The sequence below is a fragment of the Harpia harpyja genome, chromosome 4 (genome assembly GCF_026419915.1).
Source record: "Harpia harpyja isolate bHarHar1 chromosome 4, bHarHar1 primary haplotype, whole genome shotgun sequence".
Classification (NCBI taxonomy): domain Eukaryota; kingdom Metazoa; phylum Chordata; class Aves; order Accipitriformes; family Accipitridae; genus Harpia; species Harpia harpyja.
Genome location: NC_068943.1, coordinates 18434754 through 18450141, shown reverse-complemented (window position 1 = coordinate 18450141; position 15388 = coordinate 18434754).

Genomic DNA, 15388 nt, shown 5'->3' with positions numbered 1-15388 from the left:
AGGGGTACAGCAACAGGCATCACCATGGTGAAAGCAGTCCAGGGCATCAACGGCATTCCTCAGCACAAAGAGTGCCATTATTCTTACGTCTTTTATTTGGGTTTTTTTATTTATTCCAAGTATCTGAGTACTCGCAAACCTTCAATTAAAAAGAAGTGCCATTCCCTGATTTGAGAAACAAACATCTCATGAACTCCTGAAGCACTTCAGCTTTGAAAGAAAAACAAGTAGAAACTTTTGCCAGTTTGCTGCAAAACTGCCAAGAACTCCACATTCGCTATTAGTTATTTTTATCAGAGAGGGAAGTTGGCTAAAAGCCTGAACAAAGAGGTGGGTCTCCAGTCCCTTGCTGAACATGGGGAAGCTCAGGTTTAGATGTGTTTCTACCAGAAGGAAGAACTGCTAAGGTAGCAATTATCTGTCCTCTGCAACACCGCACCCAGACTTCCTTCTACCCGTCACTGCAGCTTGCTGAAAGAGCATTGGTGGCACAGAAAAGACAGTCCTCATCACCTGGTCTCTGGCTCATCATGTGACCACCGCATGATACTTCATCTGGAGATGAAGTGTGATATTCTCTCATCATCCTATTTTACTCAAAAGTCTTGCAGTCCCCTTGACTCATAGCCCCATACAGAGTGTGCAGCCTACCTAGTCCGTATAGGACTAGGATGATAGCAATGAGGTCTACATGTAGTCAGCGATCATGAGATCATAGCTGCTCTGTTGCAATAATCTCCCGCTTGCAGCATGTGTCACACGTATGAACCATTTGGCCTGTAAATCAACAGGTTTGATCTTGCCTCTGGATGATTCCTGAATAGGTTGCTGAAAGGCTCTCAAAAGCACCTCCACCTTTTAAACGGACTCCACCCTCTTTACTCACAGTGGGTTATGAGGAAGTTGCTGCCTTTTTTATTTGTTGCTTAAGCTGACCTGTTAAAGACCATAAATGTATTTCATGCCATACATAAATTGTGGGGCTTCTTGCAAGTCACACAACAAAGGGGTGCTTTAGGTATGAATGTGTTACCTCTGAGACATGGGAGAGGGTGTAGGCTGTGTTTGTTTCAGGATTCAAAATGTGCACACAAATAGGGGGAACTCAGTTGGATGTAGCAGTGTTGATGCATGGACCTTTCAAAATTTTACTTCCAAATACAGAAATCATTCGCTCGTATTTCTGACCCCATCTGAATCAAATCCAAAAACCAGGATCATGACAGTTTTGAATCCGATACCATCTTAAGGACAGATTGATTGACACAAGCCACATTTTTGGGGAGGGTTATTCATAAACATGTACATTTTGACACAGCAGGTCAAGTGAGTAATATGTCATACCTCAGTACTTCAAAGCACTGGCCTGCAATGGCGATGATTCCTTGGTACAGTATTTTCTTCAGCTGCTTCAGTGAATGTGTTCTGCGTCTGTAGGTTCATGCCTGTGGAGCAAGATGTTCTTTAGTTCCAATTCCACCGGTCATTTTTATTTAAATGAAGGTGCCATAGATTTTGCATCTCCCCCCCCCGCCCCGAGTTAGCCATATGTACATGTGCTCAGCACTCTTTGGCCAAGGCATGCTACAGCTGCATCTGTAGCTGTGAACACACAATCCCACCTCCTGTCCACCTGATGCCTTCATATGCAACCTGCAAAAAGTTTGTCCAGGTCTGCTTGGCCTGAGCTCCTCATGCGCACCCTGACCTTCTCATGCGCACCCTGACCTTCTCATGGCATGATGGCAGCTTACGAACGTGCTGGACATGCCTGAATACATAAAGCACTAAAATGCCCCAAAGGAAAATCTCTCATTGCACCAACTTTGTGGCCTCCCAGATGGTCAAGAGCAGATTTGGCTTTTGGATGGCCTCAGGTAACCCTTGAGATGCAGTGCACCTGCATCAATACACCTACATGTTCTTACCAAGCAGAATTCTCTCTTGGCTTATACAATGGAAATTAGAAGTAGGTGTGCCAACATGTAGCAGTAGGGAAATGCACCCTTAATCCACAAATGTTTGCTTTCTAAAGACTGAAGTACTGTAAAAGCCATTCCTTTATGCAATGCAGCCTACAGATTATAAGACTCAAGAGACAAGGCATGGATTAAGTGCGTTACCGCACAATGGACATATGTCAGTTTGGTTTTTATCACTGTCAAACAAGCACTGGGAAAGAGTCATAAGAAAAATATTTATAGCAATAAATCCCATCTTAACATGATAACATTCAGACGGAACACGAAATTAATTCCAGGTAAATTTAATTCCAGGTAACCCATAACATACTGTAGAGTAATTGTACTAATACTTCTGGCTGGCTAATAGAAGTTACAGGAGAAACTGCACTTCACAAGTTTTGGATAAGAAACTAGAAACGTCTGGTCTGGCTGCACGTTAATCTTACTGCAGTAAGTATAGACAACTTTTCTTACCATTAATGACATGATCTATGCTAGTAAACATCTTCCAAAATGTAAGGAGCACAAATTATAACTACTTTCATAAGTCGTATAACAAGGTATACACTGTTCTCCGGTCTCACATAATCACGGAAATATCATCACTGCAGTAGCTTGCCTCCCTCTGGATTTTTCCCCTTTACATGCTTATGCTGACAGTTTGCTTTGCTTTACTTTACTCACTAATGTGGTTAAAATTTGTAACCCTCTTGATGACTGCCATGGTTACAGAGCACATCTCTTTCAACAGGTTCCTTTTTCCTGGCGGTAATACAATGTCTCTGATTCAGAGGCTGCAGGATAGTGGTGGTGAAATCACTGGAGCTTACTGTCCCTTGGCACTGGGGACCAAACTGAGAGCTGGGGTAAGCTGGGGGTTACCAGGGAGTGGAGAATACCATCCCTGACTTTGGCTTCTGAGGCTCAGTTTCTTCGTTAGTATTTTTCTCTTTCGTTGCCGTTCAGAAACTGAGAGGAATGCAAGTGTTTCCATATCACACTGTATAATTTAACAGAAGACTAATATTTTGTCTGGCAGCCTTTGTAGCTTGTATAGATGATTTCTTACACCAAGCTTCCCCTTCCTTTCTCCCTCTCTCCCCCGTCCCTCTGAGTTTAAGTGTGATGTTTTGAAAAGCAAAGCTATTTGACTACACAGTTCTTTCTAGCATTTAATAAATTAGGTATGGGTTAATATGGCAAATGTCTTCAGTATATGCTCCTCCTTTTCAGTTTACCTTACTGAAGTCTGTTTTACCAAAACCACATTCATTTAAATTGACTGAAAGTGTTCCACTGAGGCTGACTTTTAATGAAAAAGTTTTTTTAAAGAGAGTTTTCAGGGTGGAGAGTAGAGAAAGAGGGGAAAAGGCTTTTTTTTTGATGCTAAAAAGCGAAGGTATTTTGATTCAGTAATGGATACTTTCCAAATCAAAAATCTTCAGTGTGTAGATCCCAAGATGACTGCTTTGGTATCCCACAGAAATCTGTTTGTGGCCTAATTCTCCTCTGTGAGCCATGTGTGTTGCTTGGACTACATTTCCCATCATTCGCAATAACCAGGAGGCCTATGAGACAGTTCAGCAAGAAAGAAACAGTGCATGAGTGACGTTTTCCACAGTGTTCAGCTCATAGAAACACTCTGGTTACAGTTCCCATAAGGCACCTTGACATCTTTTCCATATAGAAGATGGTACTTTCCAATCAACATTTTGCAGTTTTGCAACAAAACTCTGCTTTTGCCATTGTCTTTATAACAGCAATGATGACAATAATAATAATGGTGATAATAATAATAATAGTATGTTCATAGGAAAAGAAATCCCGTTTTCTGGTTAGCTTTACTATTCCCATCTTTGTGCATCTTTTCTCACTGAGAAAAATTCAAAGAAAAGGTGAATCTGACATGAGCAATGAAGAATCCAGAAATCTACATGGGGGGGCCTGTTTTTAGCAATTTATTTCATCAGTGAGCTCAGCTTCCTTCCCAGGTAAAATTAGGCTTCTGGAATACCTGCTTAATATCCTTTCTCAGGCATAGTCAATCAATTTTGCATTAAAAATATAGAATGACTGCAACTTGCTGCTTGTACAATTTTTTCCCGCCATACAGTACTGCCATCCTTTTGGTTATAAAATGAAATTTAAGTAATGCTGCCGTGTTCCTCTTGACTGAATGAAGTGTAAATATTGATCAAGGCTTCAATCAGCTTAAAATATCAGAAATTGAAAATGGTGCTGCCAAAAAGATGAGTGTTTAATACACTGCTCAGTACTTCCCTGTTTTTCTCCTTTGTGTTTATCAGTGCATTAATTTTTCCTCGTTGCACCAGCATATTTTTATTATTTAAGCAGATTACCATGGCTGAGGTAAGTAACACAATTATTCTTTGTTAGCTGGCACATTGCCATTCCTTTCATGTGCTCAAGATTCAGCTATGAATTGTAAGGATATAATGTCCCTGATGGATTTAGTGGTGACATCATAAATCCTCACTCTGATGAAGACACTAATATGTGCCGTTGCCAGTAATTTGCTGACACCACTGACAGTTAAGGGCACAAATAAAGATGTCTTTCTTGGCATAGTGCCATGGAAGCCAAAGCTACTGTGAAAGAAAACACCAGCCAGGTGAATTTCAACTCCTTTGGAAATACATCTGTTAAACGGGGAACAATACACCTACATAATGAATGATGCTTTTCTGTGTTCATAACGTGCTTTGAAAACCACGGTCAGTTGAATACAAAAAGAAAAAAAATATATTTGAGGGGTCTGGCAATAGTTTGTTAATTATTTCAGCTTAGCTAAAGCAGTTCTGGAGTAGTTTGGGGGTCACCATGGCATAAGCATGTGGCTGGATTGGACCCAGCATGAAATGGGACCCTGTTGATCTAGTTGCCTGTATGAGCTCCCTCCCTACCCTTTCTCCAGTGGGGAGTCATGCCTGGCCTCCTCTGGCCCCAGATCCTGATTTAGGACTGCTGCCACGCTCCATAGCTGCAACCCAGTGAGGTCAGCATGTCCACATGGGCTTTGGGGGCAAACTTTGGGGGCACTCCCAGGCAAAATGGTGACTTATTGCTCCTAAACCAACAGAGACAGTCGCGGCGGGACTGAAGCCTGGCTTGTAGTGAGATCCATTGGCACAGATGAGTTTCTGGGTATCTATTTCTGTAATACACCAAAATACCAGACTGGCACAGTCTGCAGGTCACAGAGGAGGTTTGGCCATGTCTTGTCAACATGATTTATGGCAGTACTGATCCACCTCTTCACTCTACCTATCACACCTTCATCCTGCCTTTCCAAAAAGAAATTTAAGTCACAGCACACATTCATAAAACACTGGTTGGCCTCTAAACTGATTTCTTTAAACATACCCTAAAAAACAGGGTCCCCTGTGCTGCCTCCCCGCACCACCGTTGCTCAGGAGACCTTTGTTCCAGGACCTTGCAACCTCACTTAATCTCTTTTTAGGTAGATTTAACAGGTCTCACATTTCTCCCCACCCATCTTCAACACTCAGGTCTGCCTTTCCTCTAATAAGATCCCACCTGGGTGCCTTAAGGTGGCACATGCTGAATCCCACACCACCACCAGGAAGCTGAAGGTCCCAGATTTTGCTTCAGGAACTGCATGTGGCTTTTGGGCAGCAATCGGAAAATCTTTTCTGCAATAAAGTAAATTAGGATATTAATTACTCAGGTTAGTCCAAGGCATCACGTAGCATTATCAATATCAGTATAAAAATCTTCATGTTAGGGTTCAAACTTTGAACTTGGCTTAAAATCAATAATGCTGTAGAAATCTGTTCCTCCTATTTGCCTTCTCTGTTCTTGAACAATTTCAATTTTTAAATTTTCTCTGCAGCCCCAAGAGTGACCATTTCCTGCCCCCAGCTCAAATGGGAGCTGCGCCTCACAATGCCATGTGACTCCAGAAGCTGTGGCTTTAAAAGAAAGCCAAAATATCTGCCTTCTGCTGTGCAAAATGTAGATGCCATTCAAACGCTGCATATAAAATACACTTTATATTATCTTGACAATGAATATGTTTGTGCACTGTATCAAGCAGTGCTTGGCTTCCTTATGCCATATGGTGTAGTTTTATTAATAGTACTGATTTTCATCTACTTTACCTGAAAGCTTTCAAACCTCCTGCTTGTGTAAAGTACCTGAGACAACAACCTACAGCTCAATCCAGATCGTACCTGTTTTAAGCACTCCACGTAAATTTCTATCCAATTTCTATCTATTCCAAGCTTGCTGGGACCTGTCAGTGTTTCTACTTTGTTCTTCACTGGCAAAGCATTGATATGACATTTGTAAACGTTGCCAGATGAATCGGTGGCCTGGGTTTGGTACATAATTCAGAACTTCAGCTTTTCAGGCCCTCTGAAGCAGCAGCCAGCATTGGAGCCAAGGTTTAATATCATTAGTGTATTAATTTATGTCAGTGTTTGAGTCAATTTTTTTTTTAACCGCATTTCACAGAAAATCTCCTACCATCAGCAATTGATCAAACATGACAAGCTCCCTCTTGGCTATTGCCCGTGATACGGGCTACTTAACTCCTGTATTCCTTCCCAGAATGGAAACTGCGGCTTTTGGTGAAATAAAGGAGCTTCTGTTTCTCTGCCACTGTCAGAAATGGAAATTCAGCGCAATCTTTTCATCAGCTTGCAATGCCAGATCAGATCAAAAGCCCTGATGCCAAGAGGAGGGCATCTGATGCACTGCTTCGAACTGCGGTTCTTAATGCTCTTCGGTCCACCACTTTGTTGGAGCACCTCAACCTTCCTGTCCCACCCCTCATTAGAGCAGTGCTAAAGTGTCACATCATTAACAGAGGCTGAGGTCTTCTGGAAATAGCCCCACAAGGGCGAACTCAAGCCTGCTGCAGGGCTGCCAGGCTAAGAGGGTTACCTCAAGGAGGAAAACACACCAGGGGAGACGTAAACTGAAACTCACAGGGCGCATGCAGACTACTCGGTGGTCACATAAATTGGATGTTGTGACCTCTTTTTTGGGGAGAGTGAGTGGCACGGGCTGTAGAAGCAGCCAGGACCTGGCCACCCCAGAAAGCAGTGCCTTTGAATCGCTCACTGATCCCTTGATCTTGGACATCTTAAAGGTTGTGATAACTAAGCTGGGCACAAGTAACAGAGCCCATCACAGCCGGCAACCTGAGGAATCAACCGCCATCCCACTCGGACGCAGTCTCGTTACTAAACCTTCCCTGCATTTCACGCACACATGGAGTGCCTGGTATGAAGTGTGTTGTTGTCATAATGAAATCATGGGGAATCAGATGGAAAAATGTGTGTTTGAGCACTTAAAGCTAGACTTGTAGACTACAAAACAGACTTCACAAGTAGAGGTCAAGGTGGCACCAATTAAGACAAGATTATATTTAATGGAGAGTCACCTGGATTGAATTAAGTGTATTTTCTTGGACCTAGCAGGCTGGAATCAGGATAAACAAACCGCTCCAGAATTCCTAGGTGACCTTCTAATAATTATGACCAAATTTGAGTTTCAAGTCTTCAGAGCCCCCGAATTATCTTTTATATAAGAGCACACATTGCTACTCGGGAGGTCTGTTTGTTGTGATGAACAGAGCATGAAATAAATCCCTCACACACAATACTGCAGGTGGAGGCTGCAAAGCAGTTTCTCCGACCAATAGAGCTAATGGGCCTCCAGTGTAAAACACATTTTTGTAACTCCCTTTCTTCAGACCTTCTTTTGTTGTGAGAAACACAATGCCAAAAGAACTTAATGGCTTTGTTTTCCAGTCCATAAACTGCTGACATGTCACTGGTGTTGTGGTTAAGCATACATGGTAAGTCCACCAGAGTTCAAGCTCGTGCTACAGTCAAGCACTGGGGCCACCGCTTTTCTTTTTGCTGCAAGCTTTATTGTTGTTGCACGTTTAAAATATGATAATGTACCTCTAAATGGAAACACAGAATAAAAACATGATACATACACTTCTCAGTCTTGTGGGTTCAATCTGCGGCATCTTTGCCCCTTATGCAGACAGGATGCCCAGGAGAGGAACAGAAAGTCGTACAATTAGGCTGAATCTAATTCCTGTTTGTTTGCCAGTCTTGGACTGCATAATCTACTCGTTTGCATTAAGATAAGCATTGGTCAACAGTTTTTCACCACAAGAGAGTGTCTTTTGAAAACGTGTTGGTTGACTGAGCTCCACTGATCCAGCCAAGACCTACTTAATGAGCCCTTGTAGATTTTCAGATCCCTAATGGGTATCAATTATTTGAACCCTATGAATCTCTGGCAGCTTCTTAGTGAATACCCACTCTTGTCAACTTTCACCATTTTCCATTAGCAGTGAAAACAAGAAAAGCTCAGTATCTCCAGGCAGATGCAGAGGAAGCTTCCTTAAAGTTCACTAGAAATGTCTAAAATTCATGGTTTGAGTTAAAACTGGGCTAGAATATAATTTCAAATAAGAAAACATGCTTTGTGGACTTAAAGTAATTTCATACAGGCCTTTCAAGAGTTAGCCCCTTCCAATCTCTTAATAAACTTTAAACACCTGTCATAAAGAAATAAATGTCACTCTTGCAGTATTTGCTTCACTTGATATTGATTTGAACCTTTAAGCTCATGGCTCATGGTCTTGCCCACTAGGATTAGAAATACTGTTTTATACTACAAAAGAATGGGAAGACCTAGATTTTCTCATGGGATACAAAATGCTGGGTTTTTCTCTAATAAAGCTGGAGATAAATCTGATACAATTAACACTTCAGATAAGACAATTGTGTAAGTTTTTGAAATGCGTCTTGTTTAGTTTGAATCTTCAGGGTAGGGAACCATATTTTAAAAGAGGAGAAATTCACCAGCATCAATAATTCTTTCAAAGCTTGAAAAGACATTTCTAAAAACCTTTATGTGGGATGTACAGATAAAGATGTAATTAAGGTATAAATGGTTATGTTTGGCACCATCTGATTCAGTGTTTCACAGCCTAACTTTTTCCAAATCTTAATGCTGCCACCATCCTCTTTCCCCCTTAACCCTGACCCCTAAGATCACTGTATAATCATACTTCACCCTCATCTCAGCCCCAGGGTTATTGATATTGCCCTGTGTCCTTTCATCCCTTTTCCTGACTTCATCTCCCACTTAGTCCTTGGTTCGTGCTGCAGGTGCCTTACTGCCTCTTCATACTGCTGTTACCTCTTTCTTCTCCCCCCCCAGACCCCCCACCCTTTGCTAGGTAGGAATTAAAGACAACAACCTCAAATAGACCCAGCTGAATCTCTGTAACACCAGGCAGGCCAGAAAACCTTTTGACTTGAGCTAACAAGCATGGTGTGAGACTTGTCTCCCCAGGCAGGAACCGGTGACTTGTATTATCCGGTGGTGCTTTTTGTGGTTGTGAGTAATGCAGCTGTTTTTGCAAAAGGATGCTGAGAAACCCTGAGTTCTGCATCCTGTGCTCCTCCCACATATAAAAGCACCAGCTCAGACTCCAGCTACTATATTATTATCACCATAGCTAAATATATTACATGAGAGTTATTAAATACTTCCTATCCAGGTCCTTTCTCAAGTTTAATTAAGCTTACTGTGTCCCATGCAGACGCCACTGCAGTCAGCAAAGTACGTGTACTCCTAAGATAAGAGATGTGTTAGACGTTATGCACAGGGAACGAGATGTGTTTGATGGCTTTTGGCTTTGGCATGAAGTGAGCCAAATGGCTCGAAATCTGCTACTTTATATAAATTGACTCTGGTAGAAAAACATATCAGATTCTTAGGCAGATTTGGGACAAGGATTTGGGACAAGAACTTCCATCATGAGTGACGGGGGACTCCCTGGAGACGCCTAGGAACAGGAATCAGTGATTCACATTTTGGAGGAGATTCACCCTGAGAGCACACCACAATCTTATGGCTTCTGTCTGTGCTGCCTCCTGCCACTCATGCTCATTATTTCTGCTAAACACGTTAAACGATCAATCCTTCAGCACCGAACCGGGTGGTAACTCCGCTGCCCTCTCTGCTGGCAACGCGTGGGGGACTCCAAAGCCTCTGCTCCTCTGGGAAAAGGGTCATCCTGGGCTCTGGGGAGCCTTCCTGCCCAGCACCGCTCACGGAGGAGCAGGCACCCCAGAGCACGGAGCCCGGTTGCCTCCACCGCCCTCCCACGCCATCCCCGCAGGCTCCGAGCCCTGCTGCCGCTCCTCGGAGTGTGCACAGCCTTCCTCCTCTTGCAGCTACAAACCCAGGACTGCGGTGGACTGCAGCAGAGCCCGACCTCTGTCCCAGACCCTCCGAACACAGGAAAACACACGGCAAAGAATCCGTGGCACAGGGCCCACACAGAGCCCAAAAGAGCTCCATGTGTTATGCGGCCCCTTTCATAGGGGCTGGCACCGAGCAGCGGGGACGTGGGCAAGCCTTCGCCCCGTGCCTTCGGGACCAGGGGCTGCAGCCCAGCCCTGCTGCGCTGAGCTGCAGAGACATGGTCTTTCAATCTACCAGCAGCAGCCCAAATCAGAAATAGAAAAGGAATAACAAAGAGAAAAAAACCACTTAGTTTCATATACTTATTAAGACCTTCCTGCCTCCTACAGCAAGGCGTCACCTTCCACTGTGTCTTTGATAAGTGACTATCTATCTGCTGGGTATCACCACCGCACCTGTAAGTTATGGCCACTGAACTAACCTTTGGTCACTACTGCTCATAGCTGAATTCAAGCTCAAAATCGCTGGCAGTGCTGTCCCTACTTCCTACCAATAACCCTCCTGCTAGGATAGTCAAGGAAAATATTTTGAGCCCTGAAACCTCCTTAAAGTTTATGGGTACATGGCCATCAATGTGAATCAAACTAAAGCTGACAGTCCCAAAGGGCCACATTAGTTTCCCACAAAAAAACATGAATGTAGCACTTCTGTCCCACACTTGGCAGGTTATTCATTTATTTTAATTTGCAGTAACTGTGACTGAGTTACATTCATCTTCCCAGATGTTGCTAGTGATGAAAGCTCAAGGAATAAGCCTTTTCTGCTGTTGATGTACTGCGTGCCAAACCTCATCTTGAGCCCCTGGCTCCCGCTGTACTTTTTTTGTGTCTGTACTGCCGCTTTGTGATAAATGAAACTTGCAGAATCACACGTACCGTGGTACAGGAACAAGCATCTTGTCTGGGGAGTGGTCAGTGCCGGAGGCTAGAAACTTGGGTTGTGTGTACATCTGCAAAGGCTCATGTAATAACTACAGCAAAGTTATTATAACTAAAGCAAAGGTGCTGAGGCTTTGATTACAAATGTCAAACAAAACGGGAAACAAAGCAAGGCTGAGGAAGGAAAAGGGCCCCATCCCTGTGTTCTCCTCCCCCCCGCCTTGTCACAACGAGCCGCTTTTCTGCCTTTGTTTTGTTTACTCTAAAAGCTTTTGCAGTCTTCCCTTCTTGGCACTTTCCTAGAGTCCAGGGAAGCTCAGAGTTTACTCTCAGTTACACTGAAAAGCCCCAGATGGTATAAATGATCATTTATAAATAAATGAGTAATCCGAACCAAAAAGCTCCACAGAAACCCTCTACCAGCCTTTTCTAGTTTCTTGTAAAACGCCTCAGAAAGAGGTTGCGTACTTCACCGGCCGACTGAAACAGCCACGTTACCAATTTGCACGTACAGAGATCGATTTAATTTCAGCTAATCCCGGGTTTTCGATTTCCATGAAGCTCCTTCCCCCGCGCTGCGACTCCCCTGGAAGCGGGGACGTACCAGACCTCTGTCTGCCGGAGGAGAGAGGAGGCACCCAAGGAGCAGCCCCAGTTCCCTGCTCACATCGCTGACCTGAACCCACTCGCCAGCCCGAACGCGAGGGGAGACCCCCAGCGCGGCCGAGGCTAGAGCCTCTGCTTCGAGTCCCAGGGGCTCCGCATCTTCCTCGCCTGCCTCTGGCCAGCCCTGGGTGCCGTGGGGGGGTGCTGCCTGCGGGACCCCGGGCTGCGCGGGTGACCTTGGGCCCCTCTATGGGGGGGCCACACTGTCCCCTGCCAGATGCACTTTGCAGTCCGGGCTTGGGCTGAACCCGTGCTGCCGGTGGGGGAGACGAGAACAGGTCCGGCCCGGGGGGCCGCCGGGGCACCTCCCGAAGCACCAGCTCAGCTGTGGGGGACAGGCGTGGAAGGAGTCTGAGCTCTCATTTCCTCCCCTTGGCCTGTCGCTTCTAACATCTTAAATAAAGGGCTTCAAAACTGCTATATGGCTTTTGCGTAGCTACGCGGACACCTGGCTCCTAAGATATTCCCAGCAATGTTCCTGGTGCCCACAGGCATGAATTCGTAGAGGTACCCCAGCTACCTTTAGAAGGAGCTAGTCAGTACATACATGCATGTATGCACATGTGTGTATATAAATATATATATGTATGTACTAAGCAGATACATATATGTACTTGCATGTCTATACGTGCTACCAGTCAGACCTCTGACGTCAATGTAGACATAGCTGGTATTTAAGAGCAAATGAGGAATTAAAGCAGCTCTGTCTGTTGGATAAAGTGTAGCTGGGGAACAGTTGCATCCCACTTCCCACAGCAGCCAGCCCTCTCTCTCGGTGGCTCCGACACGTTTCCACCAGGCTGTGGAGGCAGGGGAGGAAGCCGTTGCCCAGGAAATCCCCTGCCGTCCCGGCCTCGGCCACACACAGATGGGCTCCGTGCCATCCCGGCGATGAAGCAATTTCGGCATGCTCCTCTCCCAAATCTGCTGGTTCCTCGGACGTGGCGACGCGTGGTTGCATCAGCCAGGGCTGGCTTCGCCTCTGCGGAAATGAAACGGCACGGCAGGATGGCCACGATCATCCTGGTGGAAAGGGTTGAGATTTTTCCACCTCAAAATCAGACCCAGTGTGTTAGCTAAGGTGCTACAATGGTTATTTTATTTATTCTATATTTGCAGTAGTTTCCTTTCTACATACATGACTTATTTAATGAATGTATTTAACTATACTTTTCCAGCCAGACACTGCTGGACGGAGACAGAGAACTCTTTTCCAGAGCTGCAGGCTTCCTTGTTTTCATTCAGTACCCGGTGACGGCATTCAGCCATCAGCGGTGCCGCGTACGCTACGCCACATGTGTCACATTTACGATCCCGTTGATCACAGGAGAGGGAAATTTAATAACTCCTTACAGACTGCATACCAGAGCCTCTTCACGGCATCGCATTAGTAAGAAACACAGAGGGGAGCCCCTAATAAATGTTACAAGGGGAAATACCTTTGACTGATAAGGAGCTGAATGGATGACAAATCACAAAAGCCTCCAGTGAACGCCTCAGGAGCAGATAACCTTGAGATGTACCTGTATATAAAGATTAAACAGCAACCCGAGTTCAGCAGAGATTTATAGAGCTTTGCAAGTGTCTTGGTTTCACTGTTTGCTTTTGCAGTCATTTCTGGACTTTATTGTTAGTTTCTGTCTGTTAATATTCTGTACAGGCCCAAAAATACAGGCATAGGGAAGTCACTCCAGAAAAAAAGAAGGAATTTATTTGAAATATTTTACAAGGAGATTTTATAGATCAGTATCTCCAGCAAATGAGAAAGATAACCAGGAAAGGCCACAGTACACCTGTGAGTGAGGTTGTGCAAAGATATAAACAAAAACATGAAGGATAAAATATATTGACGTGTTTGAGCTTACTGGCTAAATCTGGTTATTCATTCCTCTGTAAGTGGCAGTCCTAGTTATTATGGGCTATATATATTTGGTAACACAAATATGTGAAGCAGTAAATGCCTTCGTTAGTATGCTTCAACAGGAAGGGTAGTGGCTACTGCTGCTATTCAGGGCCTCTCAGGGAAAATACCAATGGGTAAAAAACAAACGTGGCCAGTTACGGACTGGGTTGAAACCTTAACCAGGGAGACCTTTCTGCCTGATGGCTAAAGTGACAGAGTGGCGAACTGAAGTGATTAGGTACTATTCTGAACACCAGGAAAACACTTTTTACTGTGAGGGTGACTGAGCCCTGGCACAGGTTGCCCACAGAGGCTGTGGAGTCTCCATCTTTGGAGATACTCAAAAGCCATCTGGACATGGTCCTGGGCAGCCAGCTCTAGGTGTCCCTGTTTGAGCCGGGGGGTTGGACCAGATGACACCCAGAGGTGCCTTCCAACCTCAACCACTCTGTGATTCTGTAATTTCTTGCTCAACTAATGAGTCACTCCAGCTTCAGTTGATTGTCTTTGGCTCTTTGTCTATTAAAAGGGTATAACGTTGCCTAATTTGCAAGGATGGGAGGGTTGGGGAGAGACACGGTTCCACAGCGTGCACCACAGGCATTGCTGAGGAGACCAATTATGCCCAGGAGCAGTCTGCCCCACAGGGCTGGCTCCTCTTTGGAAAGGACAAATACTCAGCGACCACCAAAATTTGGCTCCCCTAGTCTCGCCCTTTCAACTCCCAACCAAAACCTCATGCCACCGGGTCGCAGTGCAGCAGGCTGGAGTACAGCGAGCTGGTCTTTCAGCCAAACCTCCCCTACGGGTGTGCCTCCCTATTGCAGGCTGGCAAGGAGGAATAGCATCGTAAACCCATGGGTGAAAGTCTGCACTGCCAGAGCTCTGTCCGGGAGGCAGGCAGCCTGCCCAGCTTCAAGGATGATGCCAATGCGATTATTTTCTGCACGTAGAGAAGGGACCATGCTTATCTGATCCTGCAACTCAACGTGCAAAGTTGAAGGTGGTTACCAGCGGCTGCTCCTCGTCGCGCTCGCAGAGAGCCGGACGTGCCCCGTACGGTGTACGAAACACCACGCGCCAACTTTTCACTCCAAATGGACCGTTCAATAACAAAGGAAAAAAAAAAGGGGTGGATGGATTAGATGACAACTGAGCTGTTGTTTGTGCAAGTGGAAGAAATAACTTTTCAGGAACAGACCATGGGTCAGGGCAGTGGACGGTGTGGGCGTTTGCTGGAGAAGTCAGACTAAACAGGCAGTGATGCGTTTTATACTTATGGCACTGCTGGGAGAAAAAATGATATGAAACACACGCAGGACACTGAGGAAGAACAAACAACTTATTGTGTGGAAAGCAAAAATGCTTTGGAAGGGCCAGTAGGACTATCTGATTTTTAAATTCATCAGTGGTTTGAGAGATTCAAGATCTGTTCTAGCATGGCTTTGGTTTAGACACATCTCTTGATAAGGCTCAGAGGTCTCCAAATCAAATCACTTTGTTTACTTGTTTCTCTCCCTGTAACCATGTAACACTATGGTTTTTATTAGATAAATGGTTAAAAGCAAATGGATGGTAATGCAAGGGAGAGGGAAAATTCACACTTAGGGAGAAATTTCACCAGTAAGGGCAAAGTGCAACTCCAAGCCTCTGACTTGATATCCACAGTTGTCCGAGACCGGCTCAAA